General features: G+C 39.9%; 1 protein-coding gene across 3 annotated transcripts in view; it reads right to left on the reverse strand.

Moving 5' to 3' along the window:
* Positions 1–27,132, reverse strand: part of kcnab2a (potassium voltage-gated channel subfamily A regulatory beta subunit 2a) — a 269,430-nt gene that overhangs the window by 217,132 nt on the left and 25,166 nt on the right. For 2 of the 3 annotated variants that reach the window (XM_061888416.1, XM_061888399.1), the window contains exon 1: positions 20,845–21,150. The exons of the other annotated variant lie outside the window; for it this stretch is intronic. The gene's annotated coding sequence lies outside the window, so the exon portion shown is untranslated. Of the gene's footprint in view, positions 1–20,844; positions 21,151–27,132 lie in introns of those variants that run through there. 3 annotated transcript variants of the gene reach the window in all.

A 27,132-nucleotide genomic window follows, 5' to 3' on the forward strand; every position in this document is an offset into this window, starting at 1 on the left:
AGGAGACAATGATCTTATGTTTAAAAAACCTATATTATAGGTAGTGGGCTGTTTTAGGGAGTTTTTGATCAAATTATCTGTAGTAGCAATATTAATAACGTTGTGTTTATTATGCCCGGTGCATTTAGTATAGTTACGACCATATCTAGGAATTGATACGACAGGAATTTTCCGATTGTTTGATTGTTGCTTTGATAAACTGCACGCATCATGGTTAGCCACCTCAGTAACGGGGATTTTCCGATTGTTTGTTTGTTGCTTTGATAAACTGCACGCATCATAGTTAGCCACCTCAGTAAAACACATGTCCAACTCTGAAACACTCAAAGCAGAAAAAACTTGTTCTAATTTAACTGACTCCTTACCCAGACCAGTAGTCTCGCATCCTTTATTTAAATCCGTCTTCGGGATGGAGGAAAGTGGTGTTCTGTGGGGATTAGCCTTCTGCTTTGTTTTTAGCCCCGCTCGGCATCCGCGTTTCCGATCACACCGCTGGCGTCTGCTCCGTAGACGGCCCCCGCTGCTACTAGACTCCCCTGCTTCACAGGCCGCTGGATGTAGCCGCCGATGTATTCCCATGCTAGTTAGCAAGTCTAGCACGCAAGTGTCTATCAGTCCAAAACGGCCCGATATGTCCACATCCAGAAGTGTCTGACGGTCGTACGTGATCACAGAGTGACCACGATGCGAGCCAGCCATAAAGTTTGTGGAATTGTCCGGTATTTCTGCCAAATGTTCCATCTTTAGCAGGAGCTCCTCGAGAGCGCAGCCCGTCCGGGCGCCGCCATCTTGGAAATGATGGTTGTAATATGAAGGCAGATAGCGAAAACAAAATTGAAGAAGAAATTGAAGCTATTGAGCGAATAGCTATTGACGCTCTTCGGCCATAGCATGGGTGTACCTAATGAAGTGGCCCATAGCATGGCTGCCTTATTAGCATCGCCGGTAAAATATGCAAACCAAACGATCAGGACTTTCGCATCTTGTGACACTGAAGCAACTTAAATCCGTCGATTGGTGTTTGTTTCGCATTAAATGTGGGTATCTAGTTTCAAATGTACATACAGCTCGCGTAAATAGCATGTTAGCATCGATTAGCGTAGCATGTTAGCATCGATTAGCTGGCAGTCATGCCGTGACCAAATATGTCTGATTAGCACATAAGTCAACAACATCAACAAAACTCACCTTTGTGATTTCGTTGACTTAATCATTGCAAATGTATCTGCAGGTTATCCATACATCTCTGTGCCATGTCTGCCTTAGCATCGCCGGTAAAATGTGCAGACACTCTGGCAAATTCAATGGGGGTCTGGCGGCAGATTTCTTGCCAGTGGTGCAACTTGAATCCCTCCCTGTTAGTGTTGTTACACCCTCCGACAACACACCGACGAGGCATGATGTCTCCAAGGTTCCAAAAAATTGTGTATTACCTCGGCGACGTCATCGCTAAAAAAACGATAAACAGAAAGGTGTTTAATTTGCCAAAATTCACCCATTTAGAGTTCGGAAATTGGTTAAAAGAATACATGGTCTTTTTTCTGCAACATCAAGGTATATATTGACGCTTGCATAGGTTTGGTGATAATGTTCCCCTTTAAGAAAACTGCTTTATAGTAGCTAGGCTAATGCTCATTTCCCTTTTTTTCTTACAGTGTCAAAAAGGGTGTGCCTGGTTGAGAATACACTGCAAGGTCATAGAAACGTTACATACCATTTGGAACTTTTCAACCTTTTTCAAGCAAAGTCCTATTTTTTTCATTAAATAAAAATCTGGAAGCACACCACATGTGGAAATCATTAAAAAAATGAAACTCAGTAGTAGGGCTGGGCGATACATTGATATAGTCGATATATCGCGGGTTTGTCTCTGTGTAATAAAGAAAATGACTATATCATGACATTTGAGTACACTTTCTCACAAAGTTGCTTTTAGCTGTGGGCATTACACTGCATGCGTTTCCCACTCTCTCTTGTGCCTCCTTCTCACAGAGACTTAAAGGCCTACTGAAACCCACTACTACCCACCAAGCAGGCTGATAGTTTATATATCAATGATGAAATATTAACATTGCAACACATTTAGTTTACTAAATTGCAATTTTAAATTTCCCGGGAGTTTCTTCTTGAAAACGTCGCGTAATGATGACGTATACGCGTGACGTCACAGGCTGTTAGGAAATATGAGCGCTGCACACACACACAGCTAAAAGTAGTCTGCTTTAACGGCATAATTACACAGTATTTTGGAGATCTGTGTTGCTGAATATTTTGCAATTTGTTCAATTAATATTGGAGAAGTCAAAGTAGAAAGATGGAGTTGGTAAGCTTTAGCCTTTAGCCACACAAACACACGGTGATTCCTTGTTTAAAATTCCCGGAGGTGAAGCTTTACCATGGATCAGAGCGGTCAAGCGAACATGGATCCCGACCGAATGTCAACCAGCAGGTTTCGGTGAGAAAATTGTGGTAAAAAGTCGCTTCGTACCGGAGATCAGCTGAGCTTGTGCCGTCCATAAAGCTGCCGTCGACTCCACTGAGACATTGGCGTCAAGACACCCGTGGACACACACCTCTAACTATCAGGTACTATTAAACTCACTAAAACACTAGCAACACAATAGAAAGATAAGGGATTTCCCAGAATTATCCTAGTAAATGTGTCTAAAAACATCTGAATCCGTCCAAATGCAATCGCGTTTTTTGGGGGGTTTTTTCTAGTCCGTCGCTATAAATATCCTCAAACACAAATCTTTCATCCTTGCTCAAATTATTGGTGAAATAGTCGTTTTCTCGGTCCGAATAGCTCTTTTTGTTGGAGGCTCCCATTAAAAACAATGTGAATATGTGAGGAGCCATCAACATGTGACGTCATCGTCTGCGACTTCCGGTAGATGCAGGGCTTTTCTGTTAACGACCAAAAGTTGCGAACTTTATCGTGGATGTTCTCTACTAAATCCTTTCAGCAAAAATATGGCAATATCACGAAATGATCAAGTATGGACCTGCTATCCCCATTCAAATGAGAAACTCTAATTTCAGTAGGCCTTTAAAAAAAGCACAACTTCTTACAAACGTCACGTGTGCTACGTCACACGCTCCTGCGGAGCGATATGGTAATGTTAGCTGTGGTGCGGGTGGTAATATGAGAGAAAGAAGGTGGTAATCTGGTAGCAAATGAAGGAATAATTAATTCCGAAAAAAAACAGCACGGGGTCTATCGTCTGGCGGTGGTTTGGCTTCAAGCGGGAAGATGTTGAACAATTGTGCGGCAAAAGCGTTGCTACAAAAAAGTAACAACCCTGCTAATGTAGCATCATTTGAAAAGTCACCCGCTAGAGATTGAAGAGTGCTTGAAACTCCGCATGTCAACATCTCCGTATGGTGCCTCCCCACCAAAATGCCGAAGCAACTATTTCCAGATCAACACCGTATGAAAAAAATGGTCAACAACAGAAGGAGATAACATCCGCAGTAACCTACCACTTAGCAAAGGACATATGCTATTTAATTTCCTATTATGCAGCTCATTTTTAATATATTGTGTGACATCATGCACAAAAGTGCACTTTATTTGTTTAAAACTATTGTCGTGGCGTTCTGTACAAAAAGTCACTTTAATTTAGTGTTGTTTTGATATGTCATCTTAGTGACATCATGCACAAAAGTGCACTCATAGCTTGTTTTAAAATGTCTGACAATCTTGCACGTTCTGTTTTGTAACTTACATGAATGTTTGTGCCACTGCTTAATAACTGCTTAATAAATACATTGTGATTTCCCTGTCTGCATGCAAGTTTAAAATAAGCATATATTAATGCAGTATGAAGAAGAATGTTTTAATGTAGACACATAGAATCATCACACTACTGTGATTATATGCATCAAGGCAAAATATCGAGATATATATCGTGTATCGTGACATGGCCTAAAAATATCGAGATATTAATAAAAGGCCATATCGCCCAGCCCTAATTGATTGATTGATTGATGAAAAATCAGGCATTTATGTCACTGTATGTCGCACGTCAGTGTTATTATGTGCATGCCCTATTTAATGACAATATTATTGTATTTTACTCCTTCCTTAAACCGAGTAGTAATTTTGCCAAGGTGTGATCTTTTTCGGTCTGAGTTTATCAGCTAATACAATTTTACAGTGGCCCATCTTGACACAACAGTCCAACGTTTGACAAATAAATGTAAATATTTATCTTTTGTAGACATTAGAGCAGGCGGGAGCCCAAGAGACTAGGAGAAATTACACAGTCCAACAGCCTGAAGTGAGGGGAGAGGAGGCTTGCTTACAGCTACAGCATGCTCTAGAATGCTCACATAATGTAAATATTTCCACCACACTGCCGTCACATTCTGACTACTTACAAAAACAGACATTTTTATTGAAAAAAGTCAATGTATTTTGATGGTACTTTAAGTGATAACCACGGCACATTGAATAATTTTGATGACCCACAATAGGGCTGCATAGTCAACCAGTCATCGATTTATCTTAACTATTAGTAGGCCTGGGCCGATAACACATTTTGCTCTACGATATATTGACCTACGAATTATTGCCGATAAATAATATTGGAATTTATTTTAGACCAAATTAATCCAATCCAATCCAATCCACTTTATTTTTATAGCACATTTAAACAACAATAACGTTTCCAAAGTGCTGCACAGCCATGTTAAAAACAATTGTAAAAAAAATAAATAAATAAATAAATAAAATAAAATAAAAAAAGTATATATATGTATATTATGCTCCACCAATGACTAAAAACAAAAAATAAATAAATATAAAACCAATAAAAACAATATAAAAACAAATATGATTAAAACTATTTTAAAGGGTAAAATCAATTAAAACAGTAAAATAGAAATCAAAGTGTATAAAAAACACAAGAGGACAACAGAGGACAGAGGACCACACAACTCACGCAGTGTTAAAAGCCAAAGAATAAAAGTGGGTCTTAAGACGAGACTTAAAACACTCCACTGTGGAAGCAGTTTGAACATGGAGGGGCAGAGTGTTCCAGAGCTTAGGGCCGACCACAGAGAAGGCCCTGTCTCCCCTGGTCTTAAGTCTGGTCTTGGGCACCACGAGCTGGAACTGGCTCTCGGATCTCAGAGCGCGCGCAGGAATGTAAATTTGGATAAGGTCCGAGATATATTGAGGTGCCAGTCCATGTAAAGATTTAAAAACAAACAGCAATGTTTTAAAATCAATTCTAAAAAGAACAGAGAGCCAGTGCAAACTCTGAAGAATTGGGGTTATATGCTGGCGTTTCCTGGCCCCTGTTAAAAGTCGTGCTGCCGCGTTCTGGACTAACTGCAACCGGGAGAGAGCTTTTTGACTAATGCCAGCATAAAGTGCATTGCAGTAGTCCAGGCGACTTGAAATAAAAGAATGCACGACTTGTTCAAAAAGGTTAAAAGATAAAAACGGTTTAACCTTTACTAAAAGACGAAGGTGATAAAAACACGATTTTAAAACACCATTGACTTGTTTGTCTAGTTTAAAATCGCTGTCTATAGTGACGCCAAGGCTGGTGACTTTGGGACGCACATCATTTTGCAATGGTCCCAAGTCAGTGAGGGCCGGACCAAAAACTAAAATTTCCGTTTTTCCCTCATTCATTATTAACAAATTCTGGGCTAACCAAGCCTTGACGTCGCATAGACAGTTAATTAACCACTAATATTGCAAGTATACTCTTGCAAATGCAATAAATGTGCATTTATCATATTGTAATTGAAATGGAATCTTATAAATACCGGTTCAATAAAATAAAATATATATATTTAAAAATAAATAAATATACTCTAAGCCAGTGGTCGGGAACGTTTTTGGCTGAGAGAGCCACGAAAGTGTATTTCCGTGAGAGCCATATAATGTTTTTTAACACTGAATACAACTAAATGTGTGCATTTTTAAGAAAGACCAACATGTTTGGAGTATAATATATATCCCTTATTAGTTTTAATAACATTCTTATTCTGAAGTTAACCAATAATAAATCAAATACTTCTTACCATTAATGCGACTTCTTGAACAAGTCTGGTAGAAAACGGATGGATGGATAAAACGCATGAGAATGTTTTGTATTTTGAACGTTATTTTTAGCTTTGTGCTTACTAGCGGAATTATTCATGATTATCGTGTTAAGCCAGGGGTGTCCACCGCACACTGAAAAATCGGAGCAAGCGGGGGCCATTTTCATCAATTTTATTTTAAAAACCAATACAATATATGTATAAAAAATATACATTTAGGCCTCCACTCAGTTATGATCCCGGGGACCCCAAAGGGTTTTGGTTAAAAAAATATAAAAAATGTGTCATTATTCAGTATTATAATTTTTATTATTATGCAAGTTTTAAATCTCTATATCAACATTAGAAGAAAAAAAATGGAAAAAACACAAAATATGCAATATTTTCACCCAATAACTTTTTTGGATGGGATATTTGAGATTATATAATAATTGGAGCCTTAATTTTGGATTTTGATTCATTATTATTTTTTGAGCAATGACACTTAAAAACAAATCACACTAAAATAATTGGGGATCCAAAAGTGTCCTATTTATTAAATTGTTAAAAAAATAAATTATAATTTTTTTTTTTACTGTTTACTTTTAGCACAATAATCTCGAGATCAACTTCACATATATCCGTCAATTTTAAGTTTTATTGTTGTTTATGTTTTGTTTGTTTGTTTTAGGCCCTTATTTTAAAAAAACAGCTCAGTTTTTTATATGGTATAACACAAAATATGCAACATTTTCCCCAAAAAATATCTCAAAGTGGAATATTTAATGTGATGTAATCGAAGCCTTGTATAGGTCAATAATTCAAAATGACATTGATTTTGATTCATTATTCTTTTTTAAAGAAAGAAACAGCCTGCATGGCAGCTTTGTGTTATAAGAGTAAGCATTGCAACAATTTCTTGTTACATTTCACCTGTTTGCTCTTTCATACCATTTTTTTTCTTGTATTCTTAAAATGTGCCGTGGGGCCGTTAAAAAATGACCCGTGGGCCGCACTTTGGACAGCCCTGTGTTAAGCAATGTCAGCTAAGATTTATCTGAGAGCCAGATGAAGTCATTAAAAGAGCCACATCTGGCTCTAGAGCCATAGGTTCCCTACCCCTGCTCTAAGCAAAACTTTGCACTTCCACATCACAACCAAAAGCAATACAATAGGTTATGTCTCTTTTAAGAAGGTGGTGGGGGACCTTTAAATATACACAGACAAAACAATAAATAAAGTGGCTATAATTTTAACCAAAATTGTCACATAATTATTGTGGTTTTGTTTAATGTGCTCAAAAACGAAATATGCAAATGCTAAAATATTTTAACCAAGTGGTATTTTTTTAAACTAAAAAGAAATAGCCAACCAATATACTGTACTTTCTTGGCAGATGTAACATCAAATATTGTTCTGGCTTTATAAGGGCTACTGTTGTTGTATTTGTGTGTTTAAATATATTTTATTCCTTCTTTCATTTTAATTTGTAAACTTTTCAGAATGTTTTTTTAATAAATGTACATTGGGTAATCAGTTGTTTCACTTTCTGTTTATGTCACGTCAAGCGAGTCGACTTCCTGTTGAACGCAGTCCGTGTCTTTCGTTTTCAAGTTGACACTGTGGATTGTATATCAATAACTTTGTGTTTATACAAGTTTAGATTCGGAAATGACAAATCTTAATGGGAAATGACGTCAATGTATCTTGTTAACATGTTAGCATCTAGGCTAGCTAACAAGCTAACGCTGGTTGATCTGTATAAATGTTTTAATGTGTTGATCATAGTTTTTTGATCATTTTAAATAGGCCTGGGGGATTAATCGATTTTAGTGATACATTTTAGTTTTTTGTCGATTTGTTTTGTTTTTTTGTTCCAGGATACTTTTGGTCCCCATCAGCTTAGTGGCAATTTAAAAACACGGATAATGCTAAAGCTAACAAAAGCGAGACGTTTGTTCCAAGGAAAAGAAAAGTGTTGACAGTACTTTGATTTTGGGGCACCAGGCATGGAACATATGAATGTACATGGGCAATTATTTTTATTTTAAAAATGATAGCAGCACAACAAACTTATTCTAGCATCTAAAATTCCCCCAAAGTGACCAGCTGAGGTAACCTAAGATCCTTCTGTAAGTTACTCCATGTCTGAAATCTTTTTTCCAAGATTTGTGTTGGCTCTATAAATAAACATTTTACGTAAGCTGTAGCGACTGGAATTTCTAAACAAAAAGAACACAAATTAGGGGGTACCAGAAATGGTAACGCATCTGATTTTTACCATGAACTGATTAACGTGGACCCTGACTTAAACAAGTAGAAAAACATATTCGGGTGTTACCATTTAGTGGTCAATTGTACGGAATATGTACTGTACTCTGCAATCTACTGATACAAGTTTCAATCAATCAATCAATCAACAAGAAGTGATTTATATATAAAACAACCATTGAGAAAATGTGCGCATTGAAAATGGAGATAAAAACAGCAGAAATAACAACAAAGCTTCCTAAAAAAGTAAAGAGTGTTTTGTGATAGTGATGTGATTGGAGAGATGCACAAAAATGTATTAAAAAGTTTAGCTGGCAGAATTTGGTTGAAATTACACTTACATCAAGTTTTCACCCAACTTGGTATCTCGGTTGTTAGCTAGCTGGCTAGACCCTTCTGACCCTTCTGTCTATGACATATAAAGTTTTCACTCAGTGTTTTTCCAGTGGCTGCTGCCAATGGTATATTTCTGTTGGTCGGCAGTCACTGGTAGTACAGACATCCATCCATCCATCCACTTTCTACCGCTTGTCCCTTTCGGGGTCGCAGGGGGTGCTGGAGTCTAACTCAGCTGCATTCGGGCGGTAGGCGGTGTACACCCTGGACAAGTCGCCACCTAATCACAGGGCCAACACAGATAGACACCATTCACACTCTCGGGCCAATTTAGTGTTGCCAATCAACCTATCACCAGACATGTTTTTGGCGGGGGGAGGAACCCGGAGTACTCAGAGGGAACCCACGCAGTCACGGGGAGAACATGCAAACTCCACACAGTAAGATCCCGAGCCCGGGATTGTAGTACTGACATGCGCACGTTCATTTTTGTTGCGATGACTTCACCAACTACTAAAGACAAATTGTACTATCGATTTTTTGTGAACGTTAACTTGTTACACACCAAGTCCACAATACATTGACAACCACAGTCATGAAGGCAGAATTGGCTTTAAAACTTTGTCCCGTATTATCATCACTAATTCACCTGGGGTCACTATTAAAGGCCTACTGAAATGAGATTTTATTTAAACGGGGATAGCAGGTCCATTCTATGTGTCATACTTGATCATTTCGCGATATTGCCATATTTTTGCTGAAAGGATTTAGTAGAAAACATCGACGATAAAGTTCGCAACTTTTGGTCGCTAATAAGACAGCCTTGCCTGTACCGGAAGTAGCAGACGATGTGCGCGGGATGTCACGGGTTGTGGAGCTCCTCACATCCTCACATTGTTTAAAATCATGGCCACAAGCAGCGAGAGCGATTCGGACTGAGAAAGCGACGATTTCCCCATTAATTTGAGCGAGGATGAAAGATTCGTGGATGAGGATGGTGAGAGTAAAGACTAGAAATAAAAAAAAAGACAGGGCAGTGGGAGCGATTCAGATGTTAGTAGACACATTTACTAGGATAATTCTGGAAAATCCCCTATCTGCTTATTGTGTTACTAGTGTTGTAGTGAGATTATACTGTCGTACATGAAAGTCGGAGGGGTGTGGATACGGGTATGGTGACCGCCAGTGTCTCTGAGGGAAACCACATTTCTCGACAAAGCGAAGCGAAGGCAGCCGGTCGGGCCGGGCTGAGCTCCCCCCCTCCACGTTGGAAGCATTCCACGTTCGGGGGCGGCCGGTCGGAGGAGGCAAGACAGTCCGCAGCTACCTCTTTGACAGGTGCACGAGGAACAACGCAAGCTCCGCTCATGTCTACGGTAAGAGCCGACTTATTACCACAATTTTCTCACCCAAACCTGCCGGTTGACATGTGGTCGGGAACCATGTTCGCTTGACCGCTCTGTTCCATAGTAAAGCTTCCCCTTCGGGAATGTAAACAAGGAAACACCGGCTGTGTTTGTGTTGCTAAAGGCAGCTGCAATACACCGCCTCCCACCTACATCTTTCTTCTTTGTAGTCTCCGTTATTGAACAAATCGCAAAAGATTCAGAAACACAGATGTCCAGGATACTGTGTAAATATGCGAATAAAGCAGACTACTTATAGCTGGGATCGGGCTGGAAAAAAATGTCCGCTACAATCCGACACGTCACGCGCACGTGTCATCATGTGTCATCATACCGACGTTTTCAACAGGATACTTTGCGCGAAATTTTAAATAAAAAAAAAGGCTGTATTGGCATGTGTTGCAATGTTAATATTTCATCATTGATATATAAACTATCAGACTGCGTGGTCGGTAGTAGTGAGTTTCAGTAGGCCTTTAAGAAGGAATGGTTTTCAATCAATCAATGTTTACTTATATAGCCCTAAATCACTAGTGTCTTAAAGGGCTGCACAAACCACTATGACATCCTCGGTAGGCCCACATAAGGGCAAGGAAAACTCACACCCAGTGGAACGTCGGTGACAATGATGACTATGAGAACCTTGGAGAGGAGGAAAGAAAATGGATGTCGAGCGGGTCGAACATGATACTGTGAGAGTTCAATCCATAATGGATCCAACACAGTCGCGAGAGTCCAGTCTAAAGCGGATCCGCCACAGCAGCGAGAGTCCCGTTCACAGCGGAGCCAGCAGGAAACCATCCCAAGCGGAGGCGGATCAGCAGCGCAGAGATGTCCCCAGCCGATACACAGGCAAGCAGTACATGGCCACCGGATCGGACCGGACCCCCTCCACAAGGGAGAGTGGGACATAGGAGAAAAATAAAACAAACGGCAGATCAACTGGTCTAAAAAGGGAGTCTATTTAAAGGCTAGAGTATACAAATAAGTTTTAAGGTGAGACTTAAATGCTTCTACTGTGGTGGCATCTCAAACTTTTACCGGGAGGGCATTCCAGAGTACTGGAGCCCGAAATGAAAAAGCTCTATAGCCCGCAGACTTTTTTTGGGCTTTGCGAATCACTAATAAGCCGGAGTCCTTTGAACGCAGCTTTCTTGCCGGCACATATGGTACAATACAATCGGCAAGATAGGATGGAGCTAGACCGTGTAGTATTTTATATGTAAGTTTTGAACATATAAAAGTTAGAAAGCCCCCCACGTCAAATAAATGTGTGACCAATGTGGTTCCTGTGTGTTCCGCCAGCCTGAGTGTGCATGTCTTGCCTCTTGGGAACTAAAAAGCAGGCTGATAAAGCTAAACAGGCCACTAAATCTCAACGGCAGAATGATTACTAAGCTCAGTTTAGGAAACACCCCCACTGGAGCATCCAAAAGAGTAACGTCGGCAAGCGTGTCAGGGCCTACATTAGTGTGGTGTTGAGCTCTATGGAAATGTCAAAAGATGCCAGTGGCCAGTCAGTGTCATCCCCCCCAACCTCCCGACCATGATTCCACAGCTTGAGCATTAGGCATCAGCGGATGGATGCCTTTTCAGTTATTGCTCCTCACTCACCAAGCTGACGGAACTCAGGCTAACATCACTAACAGCTTGCACTTGACTCCGGCCTTATTTTTAGACATTTCACATGAGAAGAGACTCGTCAGTCAAAGTGTGAGCTCTGGCAGAAGCGCACTATGGTTGAATGGATACAGTGTTGATACTACGGATGGCTATTACAGAAAAAACATTGACATCTATTCATATAATACTACATTGATTTAAAAAACAAAAAGTTTGACCTGTGGTAATGACTTTCATGGATGGATGAAATAAATATGGTGCCCAAGACCCAACTTAAGACCAGGGGAGACAGGGCCTTCTCTGTGTTCGGCCCTAAGCTCTGGAACACTCTGCCCCTCCATGTTCAAACTGCTTCCACAGTGGAGTGTTTAAAGTCTCGTCTTAAGACCCAATTTTATTCTTTGGCTTTTAACACTACGTGAGTTGTGTGGTCCTCTGTCCTCTGTGTTTTTTATACACTTTGATTTCAATTTTACTGTTTTGATTGATTTTAACCTTTAAAACAGTTTTTAATCATATTTTTTATATTGGTTTTATATTTATTTATTTTTTGTTTTTATTCAGTCATTGGTGGAGCATAATATATTTTTTTTAATATTGTTTTTTAACATGGCTGTGCAGCACTTTGGAAACGTTATTGTTGTTTAAATGTGCTATATAAATAAAGTGGATTGGATTGGATTGATTTTAAACAATGTAGAAGTGTTGTCCCGATACCAATATTTTGGTACCGGTAACAAAACTAAGTCGACCACAAAAAAATGCATTATTGGCTTTATTTTAACAAAAACAAAAATCTTCCGTTACATTAAGCATATGTTTCTTATTGCAAGTTTGTTCTTAAATAAAATAGTGACCATACTAGACAACTTGTCTTTTATTAGTAAGTAAGCAAACTAAGGCTCCTAATTAGTCTGCTGACATATGCAGTAACATATTGTGTAATTTTCCATTCTATTATTTTGTCAAAATTACTAAGGACAAAGGGTACAAAATTAATTATTAATCTACTCGTTCATTTACTGCTGATATCTGCTTACTTTCTCTATTAACATATTCTATCTACACTTCTGTTAAAATGTAATAATCACTTATTCTTGTGTTTGATAATTTACATTAGTTTTAGATGATACCACAAATTTAGGTATCAATCCAATACCAAGTCGTTACAGGATCATACATTGGTCATATTCAAAATCGTCATATGTCCACGGACATATTTCCTGAATTTATAAACATAATAAATATACATTCTAAAAAAACGAAAGAAGATATTGTGATGCCAAAAAATAGACGTAATAATGGTAGAATCGACGAGATACGCTACTGTACTTGGTATCATTACAGTGGGTGTCAGGTGTAAATCCACCAATGGCATTTGTTTACATTTTGATGCCGGTGAACTGCAGTGTGTAGTGAAGCACGTTTAGCTATTCCTCGTCCTGCAGGGATGATACTTTTGAGAAACTTACCGGGCTGGGGGTCTGGGGCAGACTGGTACTTTTCAGAGGCAGTATAGTCCTGAATATGATTTATTATTGTTGCAGTACTATACTAATACAGGTATACTGTACAACTGTACAATGTAGTAATTTTCACCAATTCTGAATAAATTTCAGAGGTCCCATAATTGTGTATTTCAACTCACAGAAACGTGGGGTGTATTGTTCTAAAAAATTTGATCGTCCCAGATTCGTATCGGCAACCACAAATAAGAAATCAAATCGAATCGCTGTTAAAACTAGGGCTGGGCGATATATATATACTCGATATATCGCAGGTTTTTCTCTGTGCGATACAGAAAATTACTATATCGTGATGTTCGAAGATACGTTCTCACGCAGTTGCTTTTAGCTGCGGGCATTAAACTGCATGTGTTTCTCCCTCTTTGACTCTTCTTACAGAAACTTAAAACAAGCGCACATTCTTACGTGTAACTTCATGCCCTGCCCGAGCAGAGAGGTAGCGACATGGTAACATTAGCTGTGATGCTAACGGTGTGTTGCGAGTGGTAATACGAGAGAGAGAAGGTGCGAATCTGGTAACAAATGGAGGAAGAATTAATTCCCAAGAAAAACAGCACGGGGTGCAACGTCTGGCGGTGGTTTGGCTTCAATCGGTAAAATGTTGAACATTTATGCGGCTAATTAGTAGCACCATTTGAAAAGTCACCCACTAGAGAGTGAATGCTTGAAACTTCGCATGTCAACATTTCCGTTCGGTGCCACACCCACAAAATGACGAAGCAACTATTTCCACATCAACACCGTAGGACATATATTGATATGCAGCTCATTTTTATGTGACACTTATTGAAATATCTTGTCTGACATCATGCACAGAAGTGCACTTTATTTGTTTTAAACTATTGTAGTGGCGTTCTGTACAAAAAGTGCACTTTAATTTAGTGTTTTGATATGTCATCTTAGTGACATCATGCACAAAAGTGCACTAATAGCTTGTTTTAAAATGTCTCTGACAATCTTGCGCTTTCTGTTTTGAAATGACATGAATGTTTGTGCCACTGCTTAATAACGGTTAAATAAATACACTTTTGGTCAATTGACTTAGTTGTGATTTTCCTCTCTGCATGAAAGTTTAAAATAAGCATATATAAATGCAGTATGAAGAAGAATATTTTAATGTAGACACATAGAATCATCATACTGCTGTGATTATATGTATCAAGTGTTAATTCACGGTTAAGGCAAAAATATCGAGATATATATATTGTCTATCGCAATATGGCCTAAAAATATTGAAATATTAAAAAAAAGGCCATATCGCCCAGCCATAGTTAAAACTAATCGTTACACCCTTAGTTAGCAACACTAGCATAGCATTGTTCACTGACATTACAACCACATTTTACCAGCAACATCAGTTCACCGAGAGAAAGTGACCTTTGTTTGAGAATATCTTGTGTTTTTAAACCTTATTTAACAACAATACTTTTTCACAAAAATACGGCGATATTGGCCAGTGGCAGAGCGACACATCCCTATTAAAAAGTCACTTACACACAGGAGTCATTCTTTTAAAAAAAAAAAGCTATACAGCAACAAGATGAAACAAAGCACCTTATGTTTGTGAACTCTTGGCTGACTTGAGGCATTTTAACAAGTTTCACATAAAGACACTTCATAATATATTATGAATTCAACAACACTGTAAAACTACTTGTAAAAAAAGGAATGAAAGAGAACTATTGCCCATTGAAGTGCTCACTCAAAATGAAGTGAATAATACTTATATAGCGCTTTTCTCTAGTGACTCAAAGCGCGTTATATAGTGAAATCCATTATCCAAGTTACTTTTAAAACAGTGTGGGTGGCACCGGGAGCTGGCGGGTGGAGTGTCTTGCCCATGGACACAACAGCAGTGACTAAGATGGCAGAAGCGGGGATCGAACCCAGAACCCTCAAGTTGCTGGCACGGCCACTCTATCAACCAAGCTATGCCGGGGAAAATGACAGAGTGGAGACCTACAGTACATTGGGTTGACTGGTGTAGAGCCTTGGTCATCATCATAAAACACAAATATATAACAAGTACATCAATCAGAACCGAAACAAATTGTCATCTTGTTGACAAAGAAAGCAGATTGTACACCATCCATCCATCCATCCATCCATAAATGTATTTTTCTCCGCTTATCCGAGGTCGGATAAGCTCTCCCCAGCCACTTCATCCAGCTCCTCCCGAGGGATCCCGAGGCTTTCCCAGACTAGCCGGGAGACATAGTCTTCCCAATGTGTCCTTGGTTCTCACCCCGTGGCCTCCTACCGGTCAGACGTGCCCAAAAATACCTCCATAGGGAAGCGTTCGGGTGGCCTTATGACCAGATGCCCGAACCACCTCATCTGGCGGCTTTACTTTGAGCTCCTCCCGGATGACAGAGCTTCTCACCCTATCTCTAAGGGAGACCCCCGCCACCCGGCGGAGGAAACTTATTTCAGCCACGTGTACCCATGATCTTGTCCTTTCGGTCATAACCCAAAGCTCATGACCATAGGTGAGGATGGGAATGTGGATCGACCGGTAAATTGAGAGCTGTGCCTTCCGGCTCAGCTCCTCCTTCACCCCAACGGATCGATACGGCGTCCGCATTACTGATTGTTCACCAAGTGTCAATTTTAAAAAGGTCTACTACTGCCTTTTAGTAGCATTTATTTCCTCCTTCGCGTCTCCAACAGCTTAATGCACCAAAAAGAACACCTGCATGGCTGGCATGCATGCATTCTGCACAAAACACACAGTACTGCAGTAATGACTGTTTCAACGTTACAGAAAAGTACCGCTTTTTAGTTCCCAAGAGGCAAGACATGCACACTCACGCTGGCGGTACACACAGGAACTACATTGGTCACACATTTATTTGACGTGGGGCTTTCTAACTTTTATATGTTCAAAATAGGGCTGGGCGATAAGGCCTTTTTTTAATACCGCTCCGGAGTGTAAGTCGCACCTGCTGAAAATGCATAATAAAGAAGAAAAAAAACATACAAGTCCCATTTTTTGGGGAAATGTATTTGATAAAACCCAACACCAATAATAGACATTTGAAAGGCAATTTAAAATAAATAAAGAATAGTGAACAACAGGCTGAATAAGTGTACGTTATATGAGGCATAAATAATGAACTGAGAACGTGCCTGGTATGTTAACGTAACATTTTTGGGTAAGAGTCATTCAAATAACTATAACATATAGAACAGTGGTTCTCAACATTTTTTCAGTGATGTACCCGCTGTGAAATTTTTTTTTAATTCAAGTACCCCCTAATCAGAGCAAAGCATTTTTGGTTGGAAAAAAGAGAAAAATAAGTAAAATACAGCACTATGTCATCAGTTTCTGATTTATTAAATTGTATAACAGTGCAAATTGTTGCTCATTTGTAGTGGTCTTTCTTGAACTACCGTATTTTTCGGACTATAAGTCGCAGTTTTTTTCATAGTTTGGCCGAGGGTGAGACATATACTCCGGAGCGACTTATGTGTGAAATTATTAACACATTACCGTAAAAAAACAAATAATATTATTTATCTCATTTGCGGAAAAAGACGAAGAAAATGTCAGCAATCGTCACACAATAAGAATTCGGCGGGTGAGGGTCATGGCAGAAGTGCATTGTGTGTCATGGAATGTTAACTGCTATATATTATATGCTACTGCCGTAGCTATTAAGATGGATCATTTCATAGTTGGCGGTAAATTATAAAAACTGAGAAGGGCTGAACAAAAATGGCACCGAAAAGGAAATCATGGACTGCAGATTACAAGCTGGACGTAGTGAAATATGCAGAAGAAAACGACAAGAGGAAGCGCCGCATACCTTTGGAGTTGGCAGAGTTGTTTAAAAGCGACATTGTGGAAGAAGATTTCGTGGGATTTATCGATTAGGAGTGACAGATTGTTTGGTAAATGTATAGCATGTTCTATATGTTATAGTTATTTGAATGACTCTTACCATGATATGTTACGTTAACATACCAGGCACCTTCTCAGTTGGTTATTTATGCGTCATATATAACGTACACTTATTCAGCCTGTTGTTCACTATTCTTTATTTTTTTTTAATTGCCTTTCAAATGTCTATCTTGGTGTTGGATTTTATCAAATAAATTTCCCCCAAAAATGCGACTTATACTCCAGTGCGACGTATATATGTTTTTTTCCTTCTTTTTTATGCATTTTCGGCCGGTGTGACGTATACTCCGGAGCGATTTATTATCCGAAAAATACGGTATTTGGAAAAAAAGATATAAAAAAATAACTAAAAACTTGTTGAAAAATAAACAAGTCATTCAATTATAAATAAAGATTTCTACACATAGAAGTAATCATCAACTTAAAGTGCCCTCTTTGGGGATTGTAATAGAGATCCATCTGGATTCAAGAACTTAATTCAAACATTTCTTCACAAAAAAAGAAATCTTTAACATCAATATTTATGGAACATGTCCGCAAAAAATCTAGCTGTCAACACAGAATATTGCATTGTTGCATTTCTTTTCACAGTTTATGAACTTACATTCCCATTTTGTTGAAGTATTATTCGATAAATATATTTATAAAGGATTTTTGAATTGTTGATATATGTTTAGAATATTTTTTTAAAATCTCACGTACCCCTTGGCAAACCTTCAAGTACCCCCAGGGGTACGCGTACCCCCATTTGAGAACCACTGATATAGAACATGCTATACGTTTACCAAACAATCTGTCACTCCTAATCGCTAAATCCCATGGAAATCTTATACGTCTAGTCCAGGGGTAGGGAACCTATGGCTCTAGAGCCAGATGTGGCTCTTTTGATGACTGCATCTGGCTCTCGGATAAATCTGAGCAGACATTGCTTAACACGATAAGTAATGAATAATTCCACATGTAATCACAGTTTTAAAAATAACGTTCAAAATATAAAACATTCTCATGCTTTTTTATGTTCAAGAAGTTGCGTTAATGGTAAGAAGTAATTTATTTATTATCGGTTAGTGTGGGGCTTGCCCTCCTGGGGGTTCTTCAGATCACCGGGCACCGACATGAGAGCCTGTTTTAGGGTTACAATATTGTTTTATTTTTCAATAAGTCTCTCAGTTGCTTTCCAGCAATTGTCTTTTTCTTTTTCGTCCTCACTCGCGCTCTGGCTCCAGCCCCAACCCTGTCTCTCCTCCTGGTTGCTGCTTATAACAGAGCGACAGGTGATTAGATAACAAGGCCCAGGTGGGCCGTCTACGCTGATTGAGGCCGATCCTGGCAACACCCCGCTTCGCTGCAGGCCCGCAGGCCACGCCCCCTCCACAGTTAGCTTCAGAATAACAATGTTTTTACAAAGAATAAGAGACCAATTATACTCTAGAAATGCTGGTCTTACTTAAAAATGCACGTGTTTAGTTGTGTACAGTGTTAAAAAATATTAAATAGTTCTTAGGGAAACACATTTTTAAATATTTGGCTTTTTGGCTCTCTCAGCCAAAAAGGTTCCCGAACCCTGGTCTAGTCCATGGGTGTCAAACTCTGGCCCGCCATGTAATTTCACTTGGCCCTTGAGGCAATATCAAATTAACATTAGAGCTGCTGTAACACTGCATTCACCGCTAACACTCTTACTTGCCAACACTCTCGATTTTCCCGGGAGACTCTCGAAGTTCAGTGCCCCTCCCTAATTTCATCCCGGACAACAATATTTGGGGTGGGCTTTAAAGGCACTGCCTTTGGCGTTCTCTACAACCTGTCTCCACGTCCGCTTTTCCTCTATAAAAAACAGCGTGCCGGCCCAGTCACATAATATATACGGCTTATACACACACACACAAGTGAATGCAAGGCATACTTGGTCAACAGCCATACAGGTCACACTGAGGGTGGCCGTATAAATAACTATAACACTGTTACAAATATGCGCCACACTGTGAACCCACACTGAACAAGAATGACATTTCGGGAGAACATCCGCACTTTAACACAACAGAACAAATACCCAGAACGCCTTGCAGCACTAACTCTTCCGGGACGCTACAATATACACCCCCCGCCATCAGGAAACCCCGTCCACCTCAACCCTACCGCCGAAAAGAGGCATTCCATTTTTATTGAAATTGTATTTGATATGCCATTGATATTTTTAAATTATTATTATTATTTGACACTTGATTTTGCATGTCACTATAAAGTTATATAAGCATAGCTTGTGCAAAATTCAATGCAAAACTTGTTTGGGTCCCTAATAAAAGGTTAATTTGTTCAACCTCGGCCCGCGGCTTTGTTCGGTTTGAAATTTTGGCCCACTCTGTATTTGAGTTTGAAACCCCTGGTCTACTCTGTTACGTGAATGAGCTAAATAATATTATTTGATATTTTACGGTAATGTGTTAATAATTTCACACATAAGTCGCTCCAGAGTATAAGTCGCACCCCTGGCCAAATTATGAAAAAAACTGTGACCTATAGTCCGAAAAATACTGTACTTTGAACTTGTCTTCTGGGTGTTGTTGGCTGTAGAGCTGCATCAGATAAAATTGCAAAGGTATCAACAGCAGTGCTGGCAGGGCAACTGAGGTGAGGTGAAAAGAGAGGAAAAAAAAAAAAAATCTAACATTCCTTGTCTGAGACTCTTTACACCTTTATGTGATCTATTTTTTTTTTTTTAATCGATCCTACAGCTGAGTATTTATATGGTGGAAGCATACATACACCATGACAGGGGTGGGGAACCTTTTTGGCTGAGAGAGCCAAGAAGCCAAATATTTTTAAAATGTATTTCCGTAAGAGCCATATAATATTTTTTTCAACACTGAACACAACTCAACGCGTGCATTTTCAAGTAAGACCAACATTTCTAGAGTATAATAGGTCTTTTATTCTTTGGAATAACATTGCTATTCTGAAGCTAACTGTGGAGGAGGCGTGGCCTGCAGGCCTGCAGCGAAGCGGGGTGTTGCCAGGGCCGACCTCGAAATCAGCGACAGGTGCGTAGATGGCCCAGCTGGGCCTTGTTTTCAAATCACCTGTCGCTCTGTTTATAAGCAGCAGCCAGGAGACTGCGAGAACGAAATAGAAAAAGACAATTACTGGAAAGCAACTGAGAGACTTATTGAAAAATAAAACAATATTGTAACCCTGGAACAGGCTTTCATGTCGGTGCTTGGTGGTCTGAAAACCCACAAGAGGGCAAGCCCCACACTAACCAATAATAAATAACTTCTTAACATTAACGCAACTTCTTGAACATAAAAATGCATGAGAATGTTTTATATTTTGAATGTGATTTTTCATTACAAGTGGAATTATTCATTACTCATCGTGTTAAGCAATGTCAGCTCAGATTTATCCGAGAGCCAGATGCAGTCATCAAAAGAGCCACACCTGGCTCTCGAGCCATAGGTTCCCTACCCCTGCACCATGACAACTTTCAGATAACGCGGTAAGGACGAGCGAAGTAAATACCAGCGTAATAAAGGTATGTAAAATACAGCTTTCAATGCAGCAGCAACCCGATCAACCATACGGACTTCCACGGCTCGTAGCTTTTCAGCCTTGAGGTTATGCAGTGAATGTTACATCGAAAAGCAAGAGACGGATATGAGAACGCAACAGCAAGAACAGGGAGAGAGAGAGAGAGAGCGACAGACAGAACCGATGCTGTGAAAAAAGGAAAACCCACCTCAGTCTGCAGCAGATTCCTGACGCAGAGAGCATATAAATGCAAAGAAAAATATTTTTAAAGAATCACAAAAAAACAACAGTAGCTATCACAGCGAAGCACTGGCCGAGAATTCCCAAAAAACAGTGAGCGGGGGGAAGAGATGGAGAGAAGACGGAGCGGGAGAACGACACAATGAATAATACAAGTCTAGCGGATGCGGCATATGATGATAACGTGGAACTGGGGTTGCGTGCCCGGGTGTGACGAGCAGGCGAGTGTCGGGCATGAGCGAGACAGAAAGAAGTGACACGAGACGATGAGTGGGAAGGAAAGGAGGTGGAAGGAGAAGCCTGAATAAAATGTGTGAGTTGGTAAGATGCATTAGAGGAAATGCCCCTCCCTCTTTACACTGACACACCCCCTCCTGTGCATAGTCAGCACAGGAGTAAGTATATGCTTTCAGTGAAACGGAGTGAGCCACAAGAAAACGTGTGGGATGGAGAGCAAAGAAGAAAAGCTTGTTGTGCTCGTTTCACTTTTATTGAAAGGGCCTCAGAGTTGACTGGAGTTGGAAAAATACGGCAATGCTTTAGTATGGGGAACATATTCACCGTTAATTAGTTGCTTATTAACATGCAAATTAGTCACATATTGGCTCTTAATTAGTCATTATTAATGCCTTATTCTGCATGGCCTTATTATACAACTAACCCTAGCCCAGGCATGTGATTTGACCACAATGAAAAAGACTGAAAAATGTTCCTCCTGGTACCCCAGCACCTCCAAAACCCTCAAATCTAGACTCCAAACATCCCAGAATAAGCTAATCCGGTTACTTTTAGACCTCCACCCCAGATCACACCTCAATCCAACCCACTTCTCCAAAGTGGGCTGGCTCAGGGTGGAGGACAGAGTAAAACAACTTGCACTGAGCCTAGTCTATAAAATCCGCTACACCTCCTTGATACCGAAGTACATGTCGAACTACTTCCTTAACGTAAATGAACGCCATAACCACAACACCAGGGGGAGCTCCACAAACCACGTTAAACCCAGATTTGGATCTAACAAAGGTCTAAACTCATTCTCTTTCTGTGCCACATCAATGTGGAATGCACTCCCAACAGGTATAAAAGTAAGTGCATCTCTATATTCCTTCAAAACCGCTCTAAAACAACACCTCCAGGCAACTTCAACACTTTACTAATACCCTCCTCCATTCACATCCCATCTCCCTGGATTATAAACAACTCAAATGTACTTCTAATGTATATACTTGTTCTTATGCTATCTGAACTCACTATGTTCTCTGCTGGCTGTACATATCCTACTAAATAAGACCTACACTGTTTCAATGTCCACATTTCTCTGTTGATGCAATTGTTGATGACTGAAGTTCTGATATCAACCAAAGCTCCTCATCCCACCCCCCGGATTGTAAATAATGTAAATAATTCAATGTACATACTATGATGATTAACTTGTGTGATGACTGTATTATGTTGATAGTATATATTTGTACCATGAATTGATTAACGTGGACCCCGACTTAAACAAGTTGAAAAACTTATTCGGGTGTTACCATTTAGTGGTCAATTGTACGGAATATGTACTGTACTGTGCAATCTACTAATAAAAGTATCAATCAATCAATCAATTCCGGGGGTCTGGGGGACAAAGGCCCCACACCCTTGTCCCCCCACCAGTGCACTGGCGAAGCTCCTGGTTTTTCACCAATTTAACATGCTAAAATTAACAAAGACAGCAAGCACCATTTGAAGAAAATATTCTAGTGTTAAGACATGAAAACATCATTAATAGAACATACATACCCCAATTATCCTAATGAATCACTGTATATCATGGGTGTCAAACTCTGGCCCGCGGGCCAAATTTGGCCTGCCGTGCAATTTCATTTGGCCCTTGAGGCAATATCAAATTAACATTAGAGCTGGCCCGCCGGTACAATACAGCGGCAGAGCTGCTGTAACACTGAATTCGCCGCTAATACTCATACTTGCCAAACCTCCCGATTTTCCAACCATTCTCCCGAATTTCTCCAGATTTCTACCCGGACAACAATATTGGGGGCGAGCCTAAAAGGCACTACCTTTAGCGTTGTCACGTCCGCTTTTCCTCCATACAAACAGCGTGCCGGCCAAGTCACATAACATATGCGACTTATACACACACTTAAGTGAATGCCAGCATACTTGCTCAACAGCCATACAGGTCACACTGAGAGTGGCCGTATAAATAACTTTAACACTGTTACAAATATGCGCCGCACTGTGAACCCACACCAAACAAGAATGGCCAACACATTTCGGGAGAACATCCGCACCGTAACACAACATAGACACAACAGAACAAATACCCACAAACCCTTGCAGCACTAACTCTTCCGGAACACTACAATATGCACCACCCGTTACCACCTAATCCCGCCCCCCACCCCACCCATCTCATTGTTTTTTAAGATTTATTAGCCTGTGGAAAAATGTAATGTTGATATTTACCTCAGAAGGCTGCAAATAGAAAAGAGGCATCAAATGTTTTATTTAGATTTTATTTATTTTACCATTGATGTTTTTTTTTTGTTTTTTGAAAGTTGATTTTGCACTATTAAGTTATATAAGTATTGCTCGTTCCATATTCAGTGGTAAAGCAAATCAATGTAGCAAACTGAGCAATAATTAACATTTTATTCATGCATTTTCTCTTGCTACTTCAAGGTTTAAATGTTAGATTTCTTTTTTATTGTTATTTTATTTTCAAATTTATTATTAGCCTGAGGAAAAAGTTCATTTTGATACTTACCTCAGAATGCAGCAAATAGAAAAAATGCACTCAATTTGTATTTAAATTTTATTTGATATGCCATTGATATTTTTTAATTATTAATATTATTATTTGAAACTCGATTTTGCATGTCACTATAAAGTTATATAAGCCTTGCTTTTTCAATATTCAATGCAAAACTTGTTTGGGTCCCTATTAAAAGGTTAATTTTTTCAACCTTGGCCCGCGGCTTTGTTCAGTTTTAAATTTCGGCCAACTCTGTATTTGAGTTTGACACCCCTGCTGTATATGGTTTAGTCCCAACAGTATTTAGTCACTAATATTTACATCTTGTGTTCATTTTACATCCACAGGTGTCACATTGATCAGTGTTATTATCTCCAGTTTCAGGGTATCTTCAGGTTTCAGCAAGTCAAATTTAAGACTTTTTAAGACCTTTTTAATGCCACCTTGAATGAAATTTAAGACTGAAAAAAATAATAAAAAATCTATAAATATAAGCGATGGTTGGGTTTCCCACTGTACTACAACCTCAATGACAATCAGTCAAGTTTACTTTTTGTATGTTTATTAATAAACAAACTGATAAGCACCACTCTGCCAGACAGCTTATCAAAAATCTTGAGATTGAAAAACTTTGACATCCAAAACAAACAAACAAACCAACAGCAACGCCAGTAAAAACATAATAACCAAGGTGAGGGTAAAAATAAATTACATTTGGTCAATAATAGTGCAAAACAGTATTATAACTTCAACAACAAAACATGGACATCCAGTTGTTTCTTCTTCGTGCTGTGATTCAGTGTTTCATTGAACATTAACACATACCGAGACCCGTTGACTTGGTCGAAGACCAGGTTTTGGATGTGAGGTGCTAATCAGTGTCTCGTAATATATGCTGTTTTATCCGTTCCGCAGAAAAATGTATTAGCAACCTGAGAATCAGGAAACATCACACGAAAAAGATCGCAAATCCCGTCATTTGGGGTGTAGGATTGGTGTGGAGCTCCCCAGGGTTTGGTCCTTGGCCCTGCACTCTTTAGCATATACATGCTGCCGCGACGTGACATCATACGCAAATACGGTGTCAGCTTTCACTGTTATGCTGATGACACCCAACTCTACATGCCCCTAAAGCTGACCAACACGCCGGATTGTAGTCAGCTGGAGGCGTGTCTTAATGAAATTAAACAATGGATGTCCGCTAACTTTGTGCAACTCAACGCCAAAAAAACGGAAATGCTGATTATCGGCCCTGCTAGACACCGACCTCTATTTAATAATACAACTTTATCATTTGACAACCAAACAATTAAACAAGGCGACACGGTAAAGAATCTGGGTGTTATCTTCGACCCACTCTCTCCTTTGAGTCACACATTAAAAGCGTTACTAAAACGGCCTTCTTTCATATCCGTAATATCGCTAAAATTCGCTCCATTTTGTCCACTAAAGACGCTGAGATCATTATCCATGCGTTTGTTACGTCTCGCCTCGACTACTGTAACGTATTATTTTCGGGTCTCCCCATGTCTAGCATTAAAAGATCACAGTTGGTACAAAATGCGGCTGCTAGACTTTAGAAAAGAACATGAAAGTTTGATCATATTACTACGCCTGTACTGGCTCACCTGCACTTGCTTCCTATACACTTAAGATGTGACTTTAAGGTTTTACTACTTACGTATAAAATAATACACGGTCTAGCTCCAGCCTATCTTGCCGATTGTATTGTACCATATGTCCGGCAAGAAATCTGCGTTCAAAGGACTCCGGCTTATTAGTGATTCCCAAAGCCCAAAAAAAGTCTGCGGGCTATAGAGCGTTTTCATTTCGGGCTCCAGTACTCTGGAATGCCCTCCCGGTAACAGTTCGAGATGCCACCTCAGTAGAAGCATTTAAGTCTCACCTTAAAACTCATTTGTATACTCCAGCCTTTAAATAGACTCCTCTTTTAGACCAGTTGATCTGCCGTTTGTTTTCTTTTTCTCCTATGTCCCACTCTCCCTTGTGGAGGGGGTCCGGTCCGATCCGGTGGCCATGTACTGCTTGCCTGTGTATCGGCTGGGGACATCTCTGCGCTGCTGATCCGCCTGCCAATCCGCCTCCACTTGGGATGGTTTCCTGCTGGCTCCGCTGTGAACGGGACTCTCGCTGCTGTGTTTGGTGGAGTTGGATCCGCTTTGGACTGGACTCTCGCGACTGTGTTGGATCCAATATGGATTTAACTTTCACAGTATCATGTTAGACCCGCTTTCGTCCTCTCCAAGGTTCTCATAGTCATCATTGTCACCGACGTCCCACTGGGTGTGAGTTTTCCTTGCCCTTATGTGGGCCTACCGAGGATGTAGTAGTGGTTTGTGTTGTGGTTTGTGCAGCCCTTTGAGACACTAGTGATTTAGGGCTATATAAGTAAAGTTTGATTGATTGATTGATTGATTGATGTTTCACCACAGTGTGCAAGATCCATAACACCTCGGATTTTAATGTTGCTGTCCCGCCGAAGATCAGTGTCAGGTCAGTGCTGCTAGCGGCAGTTGTTGCTAGCTGGGGGGGCGTTGGCGCTGGACGCACGCAGAATTGAGAGATGCCCGGTGTTTGTTTTTGGCTCTCTGCCGCGATTTTATGCTTACCGCACTGCATGTGCAATTCGACCGCTGTAATTCCCATGGTGCCAAGTTTGAAATCCCTCTGACAAAGTACGCACCTGGCCTCCTCGGGATTGGCAACAGGCTTAAGTCAGCTTTTAAACCGGCTGTCCTCCAGCCAACGCTCGCAAAACTTGCATTTCCCCATGCTGACTGAAAGGTGGGACGCGAGGAAGAAAGGAAGGAGTCTGCGCGCGACCCGACTATGCGCGCGACTGACACTGAAATCACTCACTTTTACTCAAAGACGTGCCGTAACTTTTACTCAAAGACGTGCCCAGAAAAAAAAACAAAAAAAACTGGCCCGACAATTTAAGACCATTGAGTACTGAATTCAAGACCATCTTAAGAATTTCTAATAAATGTAATACTTTTTAAGGCCTTAATTTTAGATACATGAATTTAAGACTTTTTAAGACTTTTTAAGGATCCGCGGATACCCTGAGTTTATTTACAGTATTACCACATTACTTTAGTTCACTTCACACATTTACTTGCTCGGAGAGCCCTAACATGAGCTTTCCTTGCAAATTTCTGAGCAGCCTGCATTTTCCTTTAGGTCTTTGCTTTTGTAGCTTCTTTTTTTTGGATTTCACTGTCAACTTCTGCCTCTTGGACTCTCTTTCCACTTCCATCTGCTCTAGATCATCCCTGTACCTCTTGCTTGAGGTTCTGACCTTGAGACACAGTTTTCCGTTGACAGGGTCCATGACAATAATATATTTTCGCGTGGCTTTTTATTTTCAGAAAAAAACATTTATATTTCGCAAAGCAATAATTGGTTAATTTTTAAAACAAACATGCGTATTTCGCAAGCAAATATTTTTTAGCTTACCTCTTTATTAACTACCCT

Source organism: Nerophis ophidion, linkage group LG02, assembly GCF_033978795.1.
Source record: "Nerophis ophidion isolate RoL-2023_Sa linkage group LG02, RoL_Noph_v1.0, whole genome shotgun sequence".
Lineage (NCBI taxonomy): Eukaryota > Metazoa > Chordata > Actinopteri > Syngnathiformes > Syngnathidae > Nerophis > Nerophis ophidion.